Below are 19,061 nucleotides of genomic sequence, written 5' to 3'. Positions count from 1 at the left end.
GATATTTATGCTCTCTCCTATAAAATACTACATCACGATCATAAAGATAAGGACTTCCGGAAACAACTCCACATATGTCTACTAGAACCACATCTAATTCCACTTCATCAATGTAATTAGCTGTAATGGAAAATCTTAATCGACAACGTTCAGTGACTTTTATCCGAGTTGATTTATTTAGCCATCATAATGGGTAAGGTCTTGGATGATTCCGTGTTTCCATACCCAAACTCTTAACTAAATATTCAGATATTAGATTGGCCTGTGATCCACTGTCAAACATTGTATCTATCTTTGTGTGCTTAGAAGTTATCCTTATGTTAAACAGTTCAACTCTTTTATCCTCATTTGAAGGATTTATGTTTGATGAAGATGCAATAGTATTCAAACTTGAACTGGTGTTAGAAGTTTTACCTGTCGTAGCCATAGCAGTTATCCTCCTTTGATCACCTGAATCGGAACCTAGATCTTGCTGGATTGCTGCAATTGCCTTCTTTTCATCCTTCTCCTTAAGGAACTTTTTGGGCTTAAGTTTTCGATGAAGTTTCCAACACTTAGATTCATCATGACTGATTCTCTAGCAATGAGAACAAGTAGGTCTTTCCTTCTGAGCTATCGCTGATTTATTTCTCTTCGAATTGTTCTTCCCTTTAATATCATTGGAATCTTTGATTTCCAACTCTTTGGATGATTGTGATGAAAACTTGAATGGTCTGCCACCTGATTCAATATGTATGGCTTGAACACACACTTCATCAAAATCATCAAGATTAAACATCAATAATGTACGCTGCAAATATGAATGTAAACTCCCAATGTATTTTAACAAAATTTCATGTGTATCCAATGAAATACCAAGTGCCAATGCTTTCTTTCTGAACTCCTGAGTAAACTCCTGAACACTCTTCCCTTTACCTTGCCTTAGATGCTACCAATCAATAACATCTTGCTGCATGTATCCTAAAGGATAGAATTTTTTCCTAAGAGCTTTTAAAAACTTATACCGTGAAGAGATGACTTTTCCTTTTCACTTTACATCTATCTGAGTTTTAATTTCCCACCAGATTAAAGTTGTTCCCCCCATTCTAAGTGTAGCTAAATAAATTTTTGTTTTACCATTAGAAATGTTCTGAATGCCACAATACAATTCTAACTGCTTAATACAGTTACCTAACTTTTCATGATTCATTTCGCCATCATAAATAGGTAACTCAAATTTCACATCAAGTTTCAAAAGAGATGTTTTCTTAGGTTTCTTTTCTGCTTCATATTTTGCACTGGAAGAAGAAGAAGAAGATGATGATGATGATGGAGATGATGGAGGCGAAGGTGGTTTATTACCCTTGCCTTTACCTTTGTCCTTCTTCGATGTCTTTGAAGAAGAAGTTGCATCTCTTGCCTTCTTGTCTTCATAGAGTTCTCCAAACATCTGCTGCATAGTCAGGAATGCTTGCTGAAACTGTTCATCACTCATCTTAGTTTCAATATTTTCACCTGCATCAGATCCTGTCATGGTCAACTTATGAACGACTCGTCTCTTTCCAATCTCTGGATCGATCTGCTCAAGGATTCCTTCTCCATGTTGCAACTTTGACCTAGTTAACATTCAATGGAAAATTCTACAAACGCAACTTTCTCCGATACCAAATTATATGATATAAAATAATCATATGTTAAAACTGTTGTAGAATCGATTATGCCATCAATGAATATAATGTTATCTGAAAGTGATGAAATTGTTAGAACTGCTTGATAAGAAGACTTTATGACATATGAGAATACATAAGCAAGATGCAAAACAGTAATGAAAACAACAAATACACAGTGATTCCAGACAACAAAATTGATTACGGAGTTCGTCGCTGATGGACTACATCTCTGGGTTCGCTTTCAAGATGGGCGACCGCTTTATTAGGATTGAAACCAAGGAGGACGATTACACAGAAATTTGACTGAACTAAATGTGAACGTAGACTATTCTGGTCACTGTCATGAGAAATCTCTCTGAACCAGCTGTCCAACGCCTATCACAGTTCTCAATTCTGACTCCCAATGATCCTGTTACACTGAAAACAAAAACTGCCTCTATCCCTCTAGAACCTGCACATGAAACTCAAAACCACTCTCCCCTTCTTCAGTGAGAAAAACTCCTTTTAAAATCCTCCAAGTAAATTTGAACTTCCTCAGGTAGAGTTTAGGAATGAATCAGTTGAAATTAGAGTTTTTTGGTCTCGATCTTATTAGGTTTTGACACCTTAAGGATAACACCATGGTCAGTCAATTAAATTTTTAACAAACTGCAACAACAAAACCCAAATATAAACTTTCGATAAGGGTGCAACCATAAACGGTTTGCTAACCGCGTAGAGGGGAGACAACCATCATGTGATAGGTATTTTTCGGCGATCTCGGATGACGGTGCTCTGGTGGTTACCACATTATGGTTTCTCGCTCACCCGTATTTAACTTCGACGGTTTCGTTCACATGTCACGGTTGATGCTGACGGTTCCGTTGCGGTCAGACTCTCGGCACTAACCCTGACGGCTTATCCAGACTCTGCTCACATGTAATAGTCTGTAGTTATGTAACTCTGCGGTCAATACTGTGGCGGTTCCACTACATCTCCGTCTATTCACATGGACAATGATAATAGTTTCCATACCCACACGGTTAAGGCCCGCGGTCTAGGACTGTTATCCCACTTATAATGTTTTTGTATTGATTTTAATATGGTTGAGAGTTGTTTCAACTTAGGTTTTATGTGTTTAATACATAGAAATGTAATATAGGTTTAGGACTTAGGTGTATATGTATTTTTTAATACATTTAGGATTGTAATATGGTTTAGAACTTAGGGTTATGAGTTTGAATGCATGTATTTAGGTGTATTAGGGTTTAGTCTTAGGTTTTTGACATTTTAATGCATGGTTAGGGTTTTAGATCCTTACATCAAATAGAAAAAACCCATTTACCACCAAATGTCACAGAGCGACATTAGAAACATTTGTATCATGATGACGACAACCAAACCCTGTAAAATGGACGACAAAACCCACGTCGAAACCAAATCTTGCAAAGTGGACAACAAACACATGTCGACGACCAAATCCTGGTAGAACTGACGACAACCATATGTTGACAGCCAGGTACAAAACCATATCACCATGAAAACCATTGACATCACCTGATCAACCTGAACCATAAATAACACTGTTGAAACTGAACGACACCGGACTGAATTGCTGACGACAACACTGAAATGTGTAACTGATCTGACGGGATCCTCCTAGATCAAGTTATATGTAGAAGTCTTGATTCTAGATATAAAGATAGCTCTCCTCTACACTCTTTCGAGGACTGCCTAGATTACACCCAACCTACTAGATATTTGCTTTGTTCTATAAATAAAGAGCCCCATAATATTTGGTGGATGTTTAGATCCTGGACATATAGGAAGCACTAATACTTTTAGAAGGAAATCCTTCCTATCAAAAAGGCACAAACAAAAGAAAAGCAAGAGGTTATATTACAATATAACAAATCAATTAAAAGGGCCATTCGAGCAGGGCACACCACAAATTAAATATGGCTGGTAGATAATTCATATCTACAAGCCAGATTTAATTTTATTTTAAAAAACTTTGGGGATGAATCAAAAGTGGAAATTATTTTGTCACTGGATTCAAATGGCAAATCAAGGAGACATGTTCCAGGCTGGAACCATTCCTTCAATCTAACTACTTCCTTTGAACTTGATGCAGATATAAATTCCTTGGAAATAGGTAAAGATATTTCAGTCATAAACCTACATAATTCATATAAGAATAGACACTCCGTCTGGGAAGGCTTCTTCAATCAATGTTTACTAAATCAAGAGAATATAATTATTGGAAGGGAACACAAGATAGGAAAGAAAACATTGTGATTTTTTAAAGCTTTTCAACTATTTTTTAAGAACCCCACAAACTTCACCTAAATCTATTCAACTTCAGATGAACTCAGATGAATTTGATTGCTGAATCAGTGCATCTTGAAGTTCATGCTGAAATTTGTCTTGAGATTCGACAAACATGTTCAGAGAAGCCTGCAAATCAGCAAATTTCAAACTTAAAGCTTCTAACCACCTCTCAATCCTTCTACAATTGGAAAAGGGTGCAATAGATCTCCTTGCCCTCTTAAATTAAATCATGAGTGGTTAGAAGATGAGTTTATATCTATAATCACAAAAGACTGAAGACCTTACAATGTTGATACTAAAGGCTCCACCATGTTTCAATTCTATGAGAATCTCAAAAAATTCAAAATGGAAACTATAAATTGAGCTAACCACAAATTCAAGAACTCTCCGAAGACACTTTGATTGGGAATAGAAATATCCTTATTGTTACACCAGAATTTTACTAAGGTATTTACAAAGATGAATAGAAACAAACTTATCAATTCAAAGGCAAGAAAGAAGAACTTGCTAGGATGGGAAGAAATTAATGGTAAAATAAAAGCAGGTAAACCTGGCTAAATGAAGGAGATACAAATACTAAATTTTTTCATGCATATGCAAAGAACTGAAAGAATATGGAAAAAAATAAGGAAGATGGAAGCCAAATGAGAAAATTCAAGGCCTGACAGATCTAAGGGTTGTACATTTCCAAAAACTTTACAAGAGATCCCAACGACCCACATAGAAGAGATAACCAAAATGACTTCCTTCTTCACCATGTTCATAAATGATGAAGCCAATGAAAATCTAATGGAAGAGGTATTAAAAAAGGAGCTAAAATCGTATTGTATTCATTCCAAATGAACAAAAACATAGGCTCTGATGGTTGGAGTATAGAATATTTTATAGGATTAGATTTAATGATTAATCTTAGTGGTAGAAGAGTTAAGAGTTTCAAGGAAGATGTTGGGGGCATTCAACTCTAATTCATAGCACTAATTATCAATAGCTGGCCTAAGGGGGTAGGTTGACTATGGTGAAATCAATATTAATTACTATCCCTGTTTGTTGGCATACTCTGGCACACATTCCTAAAGGCATGCTTGAAATAATGGCTTAAATTACAAGTTTAGAAATTTAAGATTTTTGAATGGCTTAAATTTCTATTCTCTGGCAAAAAAGAAAAACGGGGGTTCCCTTTCATAAAGTGGAAAGGAATTGCCAAACCAAATGAAGATGGAGGCTGGGGGTTAATATACATTCCTTTGGGAAGGCCCTAGCTACCAAGAGTTTGTAGAGAGTAATAAAAGGTGATGATCCGTATGGATCCTCTATCATTTGAGATATGGATTAGTCTCCCAGTTAACCCTATTTCAATTGTCATGTGAAATTCTCTTCTTCATCTTTCTCTCTTCTGGGTAATTGACTTTACGTAAAGGATAGAAAATGATGAGAAACTTAGGATAGGTGAGGACTCCTGAGTAAGGTCTGAAGGAATCCATAGGATGTCTGATACAACTACTGAATTTATTCACAACAATGGTATTTTCCCTCTTGCAGATGCTGCAAATCCCAACAACCACCATTTGTAAATAGTGTTGGAAAAAAAAACATCATTATTAGCCTTGGAAGCTGATTCAAAGGATAGCTGGAATGACTATGTCAGAAGAGTACAATCTAAGTTCAATAGAATTAGAGATGAGGAACAAAATCTTGTCCAAAAACCTAGGTACAGAATTAGAGATGAGCAATGTTTACTGAAGAAGTGCAAGGGGAACCAACTGGTGGTGGAAAAACGTATGGAAAATCAAAGAACAACTCAAAGAAAAATTGTCCCATTGATTAGACCTGAGGAAAAAAAATATTAGGCCTAGGTAGATGTGTTTTGTGCAAACCTGCAGAAAAGACCATCAACAACCTTTTGGTTTGTAGTCCTTTCACCAGAGTAGTCTGGAATGAGACAAAAGCACTCTTTGGCCCTATAACCATCATAAGGTAAACATATCTGATGGAGTGTTTCTTTTTGGATGTCCTGTGAAGTAGCAAGGGATGCCTTAGTAGCTTTTTGATAGGCAGGTTTGATAAGATTTTTGAATATGCCCTAGAGATGAATATTAATGTATTTAAATTTCTGCTTGAAATTTGAAATACAAAAAATATAAATCCTCCCTTGGAAAAAAAATAAAATCTTCAGTTGGAATACACTCTTTTATAATGTTTCCTCAACCTTATAGACTTAAGCTAAATCATTTCCTCAAATTACAAGCAAATGATTCTCTTTTGGTGGATAATTTTCTATATGCAAAGTTAGAATGATTCTCTATTTCCTATTGTAAAGGTTCTAAAACAAGTAGCCTTTATGGGTATAATGGATAGCCTTTAAGTCATATTAAAGGTAATAAATATATAATCCTAAAATCATATTAAGGGATAAATATATATAAATAAAATTTTAATGGAAAAACAACAAAATAAAGGGAAGGGATAATTTATATATATATAATCGTAATATCGTAATAAGGGAAATAATAACTAATATAATGGATCATATATAATGAGGAGTTAGGTGAGAATAAGTAAGAAAATTGTACTTGTAAATTATTATTAAAAATAAATAAGATATTATTAAAATAAAGTTATAAAGAAAGGGAGAAAATAAAACAAGAAAAATAAAAGGCTAAGGGAGAAGAAAAACAACAAGAGTCATGGCGGGAGATAAATTAGGAAGAGAAAGTTGATGAAAGAGCAAGAACCTATTTTTTACTGATTTCCAGTTGTCATCACTATTAAGGTTATTGGTTGCACGCTTCTCAATCTCAATAGCTTCCCTGAACTTTATGTGATGATAATGAGAAATCTTTGCAAGCATACGAGCATCTTCTATACAAATGTGATACTTAGTGTTAGAAGAATGCTCAGCCAAAGGCGAAGATCTAGAGTGATTATTTGAATTTCATTAGAACATAGATATATTAGATATGCTTCCTTTCAAGATCATTAAAATATAGCTCCTTTACTTGTTCAATAACATAGAGTTTCAATTCTGCAAAGTGGCATAGATTTTTAACTGTGCAAAATAACATAGACTTTTGAATATGTTCATCAGTGTAGTATTTTAAACCTTCTCAATTAGAATAGAATTTTAATTCCAGTTTGATACTCATTCCAATTCCTACATCAATGTGCTTTAATTTCTTGCAATTTAGTTTAATTGTTTGATCTTACAAAAATAACATGTGCATAACTTGACAAGAGCTAGTCTTGAATAATTGAACTTTACACTTTTCCTTTAAAATTGAAATCCTTAATAAATAAAAACCTCCTAGCATATATAATGCATATACACTTCCTAAGGATACGAACCCCGAGTTTGACAATTTAAAGAAGCAATTTAACTGATAATTAAATTACCAAACAACAATACATGTAACGATTGCATATTAAAATTTTATTTAACGTGCTAGACATATCATCTATATTGGATGTGGATAAGTTATCATGAATAAGTGTAACAATTATATATTGGTTGCATTTTGATTAATGTGGACCTTTATGTTGTCACATTTTATATAATATTGGGTCTCCTATATATATATATATATATATATATATATATATTAGTTTCTTATATTATTGCATTGACCAATAATGTAAAACATTTTTCAATTCTCAGGTCCCTAACAATGGGTGGAGTTTCCACCCGAAACGTTGGACAAGATCAAAACTCCTTCACACAATTTCACCTGCAAAATTTCTCTCAAAATATTGTGTTGCTCACTAATTAATATATGATGATTTACATTGTTACCAATAACAAAGTTTTATCTTGTAGATAACATATGAATGTAAACATTATATTTAAATGCAATAGTTAACATACAAAAATCAATCTTATTATAAACATTATTTGATTTTGACATCATTAAATGAAAATTTGTTAATAATAATAATATTATAAATAAACATGTTACTGCATATCAATGCATTGTATTCTTTTGAATTCGTTCGAATTGGTCTACCATTGAATAGGCATTGGTATGTTGTAACTTGTAACATGCCCTAGTTCCAAGTATTTAAAATACCATAATGATGATTAAAAATGTGAAAATGCTACTAGTTTAAATGATATATCCATGATTATATTTATCTATTTAAATTGTTATGGTGTGCATAATTAACTAACATATGCATTGGTGTGATGAATAGACATACACATCGATGTGGTAAATATACATACACATTGGTGCTTAGTAACAAAGACAATCATCGAGATCTCACCTCAATTTTTTAAAAGTTCATGTCTATACAATGTATATAGTAATATAGACATTGATGTGCCAAAAAAAGACCCAAGATGTGATAATAGTAACTTCACCAATACATTATATAAAAGGGAAACCAGAGCATCATATAAAAATATGTATATAGTGCGTAAAAACTGATACATTTAATTCTATGTATGGACCGATGCTTTTTAATAGGGTACCATTATTGATGCATAATATATGCAATTGAATTAGTTCCTTGGACATTTATTTATGTACTAGTGTGTTTATAAATATTGCAAGCACAAAGAAAAACCTCCACCTATGCATTTTTTTAAGTATCACAACATTTGTTTGAACTATCAAAAAATAATCCACTACAAATGATAGAGTTTGTAGCAGAGGCTTTTTTAAAAATGTTGATCAATGTTTTCATACTAAAAGTCACCACAAAAACTTTCATTACAAGGTGTTTCCTTGTAATTATTCTAAACCCGAGTTATTTTATGGAATTATTGTTCATCTATATGTAGTTACTTATCATCACGAACAACCTTGTGTCTTCCTCACATGTTGTATGTTTGTTCTTAATTGATGCTTCACTCTTTTAACCTTTCATCAATTTTGAAAGGTCATTTATATTGTCTTCACATTTTCTTCCAAATGGTATGTTGATGGGTTTTTAGTTCAACCTTTCATATACTTTTCTCATTAGGAAATTCACTAGAAGAAATCATGAAAAACATCACAAAGAAATTTTAAACTCACACATAAAATGATCAGCAAAGCTAAGATAAATTGCATAATGTTTTATTATTCACAAAGATGTACATATAAATACATTATGTGACCCTTTCTTTCATATTCCAAGAGGTCTCTTGGCTTTCATGACTATCGAATTTATTACAAGCCAAACCTTATGGATTAGGTATCCAACAGTCCTCCCTTAATTTGAATGGGTGTATATGAGGCCAAGAAGAGAGATAAAATAAAAAAAATGCAAAGATGCATCGCAAATAATGGTTGAATGTGTTAACACCCAGGTTGTTCCCTATGACTCCCAAGGGAATACGGCCGGGGTAACCACTAACCAATCTTTTAATCACTGTTTCTAGCCAAACAGTGATCAGAGAGGGCTCTCTCTTTATGATTTATATCTACAGTGATGGTGTTTTAGGCTAGGTATTGAGTACAGGTTATGTTTGTGTTTCGGTTGATGAAATTCCCTTAGACTTCAGTGATGTAGTTTTTAGATATGTTGAATATCATTGGGCAATGGAGTCTGTGGCTTAATGTGTTTGAATCTGTGAGATGAAAGATGGAACTTACAGGGCCTTTTGAGTGCTTTGTTAAAACATATTTTGGCTAAGTGACAGGAAACAGGCAACACGAAGTGAAAGCATTTAAGAATTTCCACTTATTGTTTACATATTTCCACGTGACAGAATTTGGAGCAGAAAACAGAGGTCACAGGGGCAATAATTTGAATCCCTGGGAATAGTCCGTTACAGCAAAGAGACAGATTGAAGTGCAGCAGTTAAGAATTGCAATTTCTATTACTGTTTCTGAAGAAAACATAGATGACAGTTCAGGTTTGAGTTCAGGGTAATGCTTGATTAAATCCTGAAACTATTCTTTCACCTTACTATCAAGTGTAAGACATTTAAACAACCAAAGAGAACAAAAGACTCAAAAAAAAACACATAACAGAAGATTTGAAAATACTTATAGTTTTATGCAACACCCATGGAATCCTGTAACATGCATCCTTCACCACCAGACATCAAATACACCAAACTTCTGGAAGTTCCATTCCTCCTTTGTATTAATTCTCTGAAAATATTACAGCAGATGGAAGTTATCCAAGAGAAAATTCCAGCAACCCCTTATGCGTTACTAAGGGGGGTATATATACAGATTTACATTTGGAAAAATATCTGAAAGAAGAGTAAATGCCTCATAAATATGCTGCCAACTGCTAGTGAGCAGTAGCCAAAGAAGTAAATGAAGAAGTAAATGCAGTAATAGCTCTTAGTCCTTTAGCTGTCAAAATCTGTCAGATGCTGTTGAATTTGTAGAGGTTGTAGTCGGCTGAAGGCGTGTGTTTCAAAATGTGGCTAGCTGTCACTGTTAGTGATGAATCACTTTTTAGATATTTTCCAGTCACTGACCACTTTATACTTGTCTTGCGGTGACCTGAGCTGGCTTTTGACCTGGAGTTTTGAAACTACTGTGGCAGAATCTGGAGCATGGCTTGCCACCAGTCCTCCTTGGGCATTTGATGCCTTCGCATTTTAATCAATGTCTCATCAAGCTCTGTGTATTTGAAAAAACTGGGAGGAGTTTCAAATAGATGATTAACTTCATTTTCAATAAAAAATGACCCTTCAAGCTGAGTGTACAAACTCTGTCCTGTAGGAGGAACAGTTTCTTCAGAAGCACTGCTGGATGCAGTGATTTGATTTTCTATGTACGCGGCCATCCTATTTGTAAATTGATCTCTGTTGATCAATTTCCCTGTACCGCTCAATAGGCTAGGCATTCCTCTTGCCTGTAGCATCCCCATTCTGAGCTTGAAGTCTTCAACTTCAGTCTGTATCTCATAGCTCCTCCTTTCTGCTGTCTGCACATATCCTCTGAGTGTTAGCACCTTTTTGGTCATAAGGATGGCCTCCGTTCTGTTGGTGATTCCAACTGCTGCCAGCTCATCTTTGTCTTGCCTGTTCAGAAAGTCTATCAGTTGGCTAGCTTGTTCAGGTCTATTTCCTAGTGCTGTCTTAGCCCTCTGGATATCTATCTGAGCTTGCACAATTAAATCCATATGTTCATGGATTGTTTTGAGTGATTTCCACTGTTTAATCATGCTTTGGGTGATTTTATTCCATAAGATCCTCTTGATCTCAGCCATGGTGTTTTTGAGATCAAGCTCTTTCTCCAGGGCTTTGATTCTGTCCTTTTGGGTCTTGATCTGTCTGCCCTGTTCTGCCACTGTCATTTTAGACTGGTCATACTTGGCATCTATCTCTGCCAGTTTTTCTTTTGCCTTCCTTATCTCATCTGCTTGTAGCTCCATTTGCTTAACAGCCTTAGTTAGTTCTTCTATGCTGGGCTGGTCAACTGTATTTGCTGTTGTAGGGGCCACTGCTGCCCCAGAGCCTGTTGCTGCTGTAGAATCTGTTGGGGGAGTTGGTAGTGTGGATTCTCCCTGTTTGTCCTGTAATGACTTCTCCAGCTCCTCCTCTAGCTCTTGGATCCTTTGATCCTGCTGCAATAGTAGATCAAGTTGTTGATCAACTTGTTTTTCTTTTTGCAGTTCAGTTGTCTGAGGATGTTCTGTAGGTGACAGCTTCAATCTCCTCTTCATGGCATTGAGATCATCCTCTTTTTTCTTCAGGAGGGCTTTTACCCCGGTTGGGTCACTAGGGTTATGCCCTAGATCAACAATAATCTCTTCAAGAGATTTTATCCTGTTATCCTTGGCCCTGGAAGACAATCTCTCAAAATCCAGTTGAGTATTTGTGTGCTTCAAGGATTCTTTCAGCTCATGAGCTAGTGTGGCCTTATCTACCAAGGTGGCATAGACCATTTCTCCAGTCTGCTTATGGAGCTCAATTTGGTCCATAGGATGTATGTCTTTGGCCAAGACCTCCACCCTTGTTTTGATGAAATCAGCAGTGGACATTGGGTTGGGCCCCTTAGGTTTGAAATGGCTGAATATCATCTTCTCCTCTTTGAAGTCGTAGACCGACATCAATCTTTCTTGTTGGGCTGGAGTGGCATCTATAAATTGTTTGTAAACCTCAGCCCTCAATAGTTCATTTGCTGCCTTGATTTCTTTGAAGGTGGCCTTAGCACCTTTGAGCTTCTGGCTTTGTTGAGAAGAAGATGATACCTCCAAGCCAAGTTGTAAATTCTGCTCCTGCTGAAAGGAGCTAGTCCCTGTGTGTTGGCTGCCCTCCCTATCCTTGGCTGTATCATTGAAGACATCTTCAGTAATGTCTTCTACTTCTGGGGAGTCTGCCCTCTGCCTTTTAGCTTCTGGTTGTTGGGAGGATCCACTGAGGGGAGTGGACTCTTCTCTTTGTCTTTTGGTCCCCCTTTCTTCATGTGCCGGGGTCTGTAAAATTGAAGTGGTTAGGGGCTCCACTTGAGGGGGTGGTGTCTGCAATAAGGTGGTTTCTGGCAGCCCAGTTTGTGGCAGACCGGTTTGTTCTTCTTGCTGCCCTGTTTCTTGCTCTGGTTGTTGCTTTCCCTGCTCTGACTGCTGCTTTTTTGCTTCATCTTCGGCGTCCATTTTTCCCTTTCCCTTATCCAAGCCTGGTGCTGTTGTTGGCGGCGCTGTCCTGGTAACTGAGGTTCCTCCTCCTGATGTTTGAGGCAGCCTGAAAGGTACCTGGATCACATAGTCCAGGTCAATAGTTTTTTCAAGTTCTTTCATATTTTTAGCTATTTTTTCCTCTTCAGACAAGCTCTCAACAAGGGTATCCAACTGCCACTCTTGTAAGTTTGCATACTGTTCTAGATGTGGATAGTGGCAGTGTTTGATGGCTAGGAGTCTGTACTTTGTTCTCCTGGCAGTGATGAAACCTTGAGGGTCATATGGGACCCACCGGAAACTGTAAGACAACTTATATTTGTCTTTTAGGATCAAATCTGCAGCCTCCCATCCTTCCTTCTTATTCATGATAAAAGGGCCCAGCTCATTTTTGAAGTTAAGGTGTGCTTTTTTCTTTGAGCTGTGGAAGTGAGTGAGGTCTGACTGGATTAATTGCCTGTAATATTCCAAGGCAAATAATCTCATGGGAACATACTTGGGTAGTCTGTATGGACAGAGCTCACACCCATACACTCTGAACACAGTGTGGTGTTCATATAGGTACCAATCACCTATTTTGTACTTCTTAGAAAGCTGTAAAGCTTTCTTGATCTCATTTGATATTCTAGGTGGAGGGGATTTCATAAGTATGCTGGAGACTGGGTATACAAACTGATCTACAAATTCACAATAGCTGTAGGGTGAATTTGTGATTTCATGATAGACTGAGGTCCAGAATATGACTGATCTTCTCTCCCCTTTGTTGTCCAGCCTTCTGATGTAGCATGGGAAAGCTTCAGAGTGATGATACATGAACAGGTGGTAGATGTATGCTGAATATCTAAAGACTCCTTGTCTGTCCAATTTGCACAATTGATCATGGATCCTATTGGCTATGAACTTGGCAAAGTTGTACTTTCGGGCAGGGGGTTGTCGTGGGCTGTAGGCAGATAGCATTACGAGCATGGCTAGATCCACATGCTTGCTGTTCTGGTAGCCTAGCACATAGGCTATCATGTCCAGGAGCAGCCTGCCTGAGTCATTGAAGTGCTCATGTGGATAAGGAGGTGGCCCTGTAGGCTGGTTCTCAGGCCACATGTAGTTCCTGGTGACCTTCTGCAGCTCTTCACTGGTCATCTTCTCACCTGCTTCCATTAAAGATCTCATGGAGAAAGGGACTAATAACTCTGTCTGTTCAAAGTGCAGCATTTTGTTGATGGTGTCAGCGTTTATATAGAACAAAATCCTCCCTAGTTGAGTGTTGACAGCTCTGTGCTCCTGATCATAATTTTGAGCACATAAGTGAATGATTTCAGGGAAAACATTCACAGCTGGGAGGCAGTAATAGGGCAGGTTTGACTCCCATATCCCATCTGTACCAAGTCCTGCCTTATAGTCTTCCCTTAATGTGGTGAAGGTCTTCAAAAAGTTTCTGTTTCCCTCAAAATCATTTATGAGACAGTCTTTGTCAACTAATGGCATAGCTTCCAGTTCCTTATTGGTTTGACTCAGTGGAGTGACACTGAGGGAGGAGGATGCAGATGCTGCCATGATACAGTCTGAAAGTGTGCAGTAGGATGCAGAGCTTTGATGAATCTCTTGAAGACTTTGAGCAGCAGGTAGGTGCAATTGGTGTGATGTCTTCTTCTGGTGTGAAGTTGTTCTGAAGCTAGCAAAGTACTGATGATTTTCAGGAATGTGGATTGTCTAAGGGAATGCTTACTGAGGTATTAGTATTTGTACAGGAAGAGTGTAGGTAACCAGTACTTGGCAAAAAGGAACAATGCCGGGTACTTCAGGGCGATTTCTGCAGTTTTAACCCGCGAGCTGGTTTGTACAGAGCTAAATTGGGGCTAATGGATGGCACAGGTTGCTTATGTCTGATTTGGGTGCTTAGGTAGAGCTAAATTTAGAGTTTTTAGCAGACTTTAATGGTGATTTTGCAGAAAATTGGAATTCACGGGCAGAATGGGAGAAGACGGCAAAATACCTGGCAAATCGACCTGGAAGCTTGCGGGCTGGGTTGCAAAGGCTTAATGCAGTCAAGCCTCGAACTTTGAACGGTTTACTTGTCGAATTTGATGGCTGAATGCAAGATTTCGCGGCAGCAGGCTTGACAACGGCTAGTTCAGCTTCGCATGCAAAATAAGCGAAAAATATGCGTTTAGCCGTTTAAATCGGTAAATTTGGCAAAAGTATGAATTTGGCGCTTTTCCGCCGATGACGTCAGCATGACGTCATGGCGGGGCCCAGGTGAGGGGTGACGTGGATGCTGAGGTGTTAGCCAGGTCGGCAGGACACGGTGGCGGGCGGGCGCAAAGGCGGGCCCGCGTGGAGGACCAAGGGACGATGGGGCGGGCACCGGCGGGGTGACGTCAGAGCGGCGTGGACATGACGTGTAGGCATGACGTGTGGGGTAGCGGTATACGGGGTGGCGGTAAGTGGGTTCCCCGCACCACCTTTGGGCAAAGGCGGTAAGTGGGAGGAGGGCTCCGAACAACCTTACCGCCCGCCACGCGTCCATTGTACGGGATAGGTAAAACCGCTTTCCCCGGACGCTAAATGTCGGCACATCGAGATCTGAAATTGACCGCCCACCCTTAGATCTGGGCGCTGGAGATCTGACGGCTGGCGGGCCTCCCGACTGGTCGAGCATGTTGGGGAAGGGTCCCGCCAGCGGAATAAAATATTCCATTTAATATTTGGGCGCAAAACTATAGGTTAGTGGGTTTTGAATGGTTTTTCATCTTTTCTCGCTTAACCCGTAATGTGGTGGGATTGGGAAACGTGCCAGAGGCGGGTTTTTTACCTTAGGGACTTTTGCAAAGATTTTTGTAGGCTAAAGGGTCTTGGAGAGGGGTTTTGCCCATGCAGAGGTGAATTTGAGGGTAAAATAACTTGCAGCAGAGGGGAAAGGGGTGGAAAAGGTTCACCAAAGTGGCCAGGTGCCATTTGGTCCCTTTTGAAAATACATGGCTATTATGCCTAGGGGAGGGAATATACATAAAATTTGGGGCTTTATACACCTTAGTGTTAGTATTATTAGGGGTAGGGGTAAAATAGGGGAGCTAAATAGTAGAATTAGGAGTTAGTATAAGTGAAGGTGGGGGATTTAGAAAGGGGGTGTTAGCAATGGAGTAGGGGGGAAGAGAGAAGTTAGTGATGCTCTGCTGTGAGACCATGAATTTCACCACCTTTTTGCTAATATATCCATTGCCTTGGCAAAACATCTTTGACCACTATGTAATGGTGAACATGTCCTTTCTGCAACCACAACTGCCTACCCAACTATTTCCCCTAACATTTTTTGTTTCTTCTTGGAGAGGCACTTGGACTTGCAACCCTCAATTGCCTTTTCTTTTCTTTGGCTTTTTTCCTTTTCTCCCTATCTACTTCTACCCTTATCTCTTCCAAGGTCCCAGATTAGACTTTTGGGAACCTTTGTTTCTCTACCTGAACTATTTGTCTGCCAAGATTAAGCTGTTTGGACAGACTTCTTTCTCTATTCTACAACTCAAAATTGAAACATGGCATGATCCAGTTTGAACTGTTGAATCACCCAAAAAATTGTAATAAGGTCCTCAATATTTGAAATACTTCACACACCTCTGATTTTCTGGAAATATGGGATCTTTGTAGTAGCAAAGCAGAGCATATTTGGATTTTCAATAATCAATCATGAAATATGAAACCTATTACTATAGGTATCTAACAGTGGCTCCACATGGGGATGGTTTTTCTTTTGAAAGACCAAGAACAGCAGGTCAGATTGCCTTGTTCCTTGACTGTCCATCTTAATCTTTGGAATCTGATGCATGCAACCTGTCAAAATTGTGTGCTTTTCCTTGGGGAACCTTTGATTCTATCTGCCTATTGCTGCTAGGTGCAGCACTTGAAAACATCTTTTTACAAACAAAAAACATATGTGGGCCTGCATATATACAATGAACCTTTGGATCCCTATCATAGTGAACCATCATAATAGTGCTTCAACATCCTGCCATTGACAGGACCTTCATCCAGTTCAGTTACAGTCAAACTTTTAAGGAAATAAGTGTTATTACCTTGTACTGCTTGGACAGCAAATGGTCCTTTCCACAAAGAATCAAATTTCCCATGTTTCCCTTTCTCTTCTCTTCTTGCATCCCACTTTAGAACTTTGTCTCCCATATTGAAATCTTCTGCTTTGGTTCTTCTGTCAAAGGCCTTTTTCAGTTTTTCTTGTAATATTTGCACTCTGCTGAAAACTTGTTCTCTGGTCTGCTGTAAACAGATTATCTGGTTGATCCTTCTTTGCATATCATTTGGCTCTGCTTGACTTTCTTGTAGAAGTTTCATAACTGGCACCCCTAGTGATGAAGGAAATCTGGCCTCTAATCCATAGACCAACTCATATGGGCTGGTACCAATTGATCTTTTGGTGGTTAATCTATCTGCCCATAAAGCATTTACTAGTTTCTTGTGCCAGTTCTTTTTGTTCTCTTCCAATACTTTCTTTATGATGTTTATCAAGCTTTTGTTTGATGATTCAGCAAGACCATTTCCCTGAGGATAGTAAGCTGTAGAATGGCCCAAAGTAATGTGAAATTTATGGCAGAAGTTTATCATTCTCTTGGATTTGAAGGCAGCAGCATTGTCTGTTATTATCTTATCTGGGCAGCCAAATCTAGCCAGTATATTATTCTCCAAAAATTGAATGATCACTGAATCATTTGCTTGTCTGCATGGGGCAGCTTCAATCCACTTGGTGAAGTAGTCTGTTGCAGTCAAAATCCATCTGTGTTGTCCTGAAGATGAGGGATGAATCTCCCCAATGAAATCCAAACCCCATTGTTGAAAAGGTCTTTCTGTTGAAATGGGCCTCAAAGGAAGTGGCAGCAACTGTCTTCTGCCTTCAAACAGTTGGCACTTGTGGCATGATGTTGTGAATTTCTTCACATCAGAGAACATAGTGGGCCAGTAATAACCAGCCCTTAATATTTTGTCTACAGTGGACTTCCAGTATAGATGTCCACCACAGTCTCCAGCATGGAATTCTTGCATGATGTTGTCAGTTTCACTCTCAATAAGACAGTGCAGCAAAATACCTTCATGGTTTTTCCAGAGTAGATTCTCATCCATCACACAAAACTTAGATGTTTTCATTTTCAGAAACCTAGACTTAGTTCTGGACAGTCCTGGGGGAGCACACAGGTTTTGTAACACATAACAGACATCAGAGTACCAAGGAGATTGTTCAAAGGCTACATTGATCTTTGGAGTCGCCATCTCTGTTTCACTGTCCAGTTGGTTGATATCTAAGGCTTGGAAATTTGCTTCTGTCATTAACTTGGCCAAACCTTGCCCTTTAATCAGCTTTGTAGGTTTTATTTCAATGTCAAATTCAAGTATGTTTGCAATCCATTTTCCTCTTCTACCCTCTAAGTTTTCTTGGGTGAGAATGTCTTTGACAATAGGACTTGGTACATAAGCCACAACATGAGAGTAAAGGATATAGATCCTAAAATCTTTGATAGCTTTGATTAATGCATAGGCTTGTTTTTCCATTATTTGGTACTTCAAAGGAGCATCTCTAAGAGCTCTGCTGAAGAAGGCAATGGGCTTTTCATTCCCTTGATCATCTTTCTGCAATAAAACAGCAGCAATAGTATGCTGGGAGGCAAAAGAAAAAATAATAAAGTCTCTGTCAAACTGAGGATTAGTTAATACCGGGGTTTGGGTTAAAGCCAGTTTTATGCTTTCAAAGGCTTGCTTTGCTTCCACAGTCCACTTAACCTTTGAATCTTTCTTTAGCATATTGTTTAGTAGTCTGATCAATTCTGCTAAATTTGGGATGAACCTTCTTAAAAAATTGAGTTTTCCTAAGAATCCTTGCAACTCTTTGACATTCCTAGGGTGAGGCATTTGTAGGATCGCTTGTATCCTATCTGGATCAATTCTTATGCCATCTTTTGAAATGATGTGTCCTAAAAGTTTCCCTTCTTCCAAACCAAATAAAGACTTCTTGGGGTTTAAGGAAATGCCATATTTTCTGCATGTTATGAAAATCTGTCTTAAATGTTTCAAATGTTCTTGGTCAGATTTTGAGAAGGGTGTAAGATCATCTAAGTAAATGACCAAGAAATCATGAATTTCTTTTGCAAAAGCAATGTCCATTGCTCTTTGAAATGTTGCCCCTGCATTCTTCAATCCAAAGGGCATTTTCACATACTTGAAAGTTCCCCATGGGGTAGTAAATGCAGTTTTGTCTTGATCATCAGGGTGCACTAAAATTTGATTGAAGCCTGAGAATCCATCAAGCAGTGATATCCTTGAGGCTCCTACTACTCTTTGGAGGATGTGATCCATTTTTGGTAAAGGGTAGTTATCTTTGAGTGAAACTTGATTCAGATTCCTTAAGTCTACACAAAGTCTGATTTCACCAGTTTTCTTTCTGGTAGGGACTAAATTTGAAATCCATTCAGAGAATCTGATTGGTGCTATAATACCAGCCTTGAACATTTTATGCAACTCTTTTTCAATGGAAGGAAGGAGCACAGGATT

This window comes from Pinus tabuliformis, chromosome J (assembly GCF_031772625.1).
Source record: "Pinus tabuliformis cultivar Carrire ecotype Pingquan chromosome J, CPIR1, whole genome shotgun sequence".
NCBI classification, from domain to species: domain Eukaryota; kingdom Viridiplantae; phylum Streptophyta; class Pinopsida; order Pinales; family Pinaceae; genus Pinus; species Pinus tabuliformis.
This window is presented reverse-complemented; position numbering follows the sequence as displayed.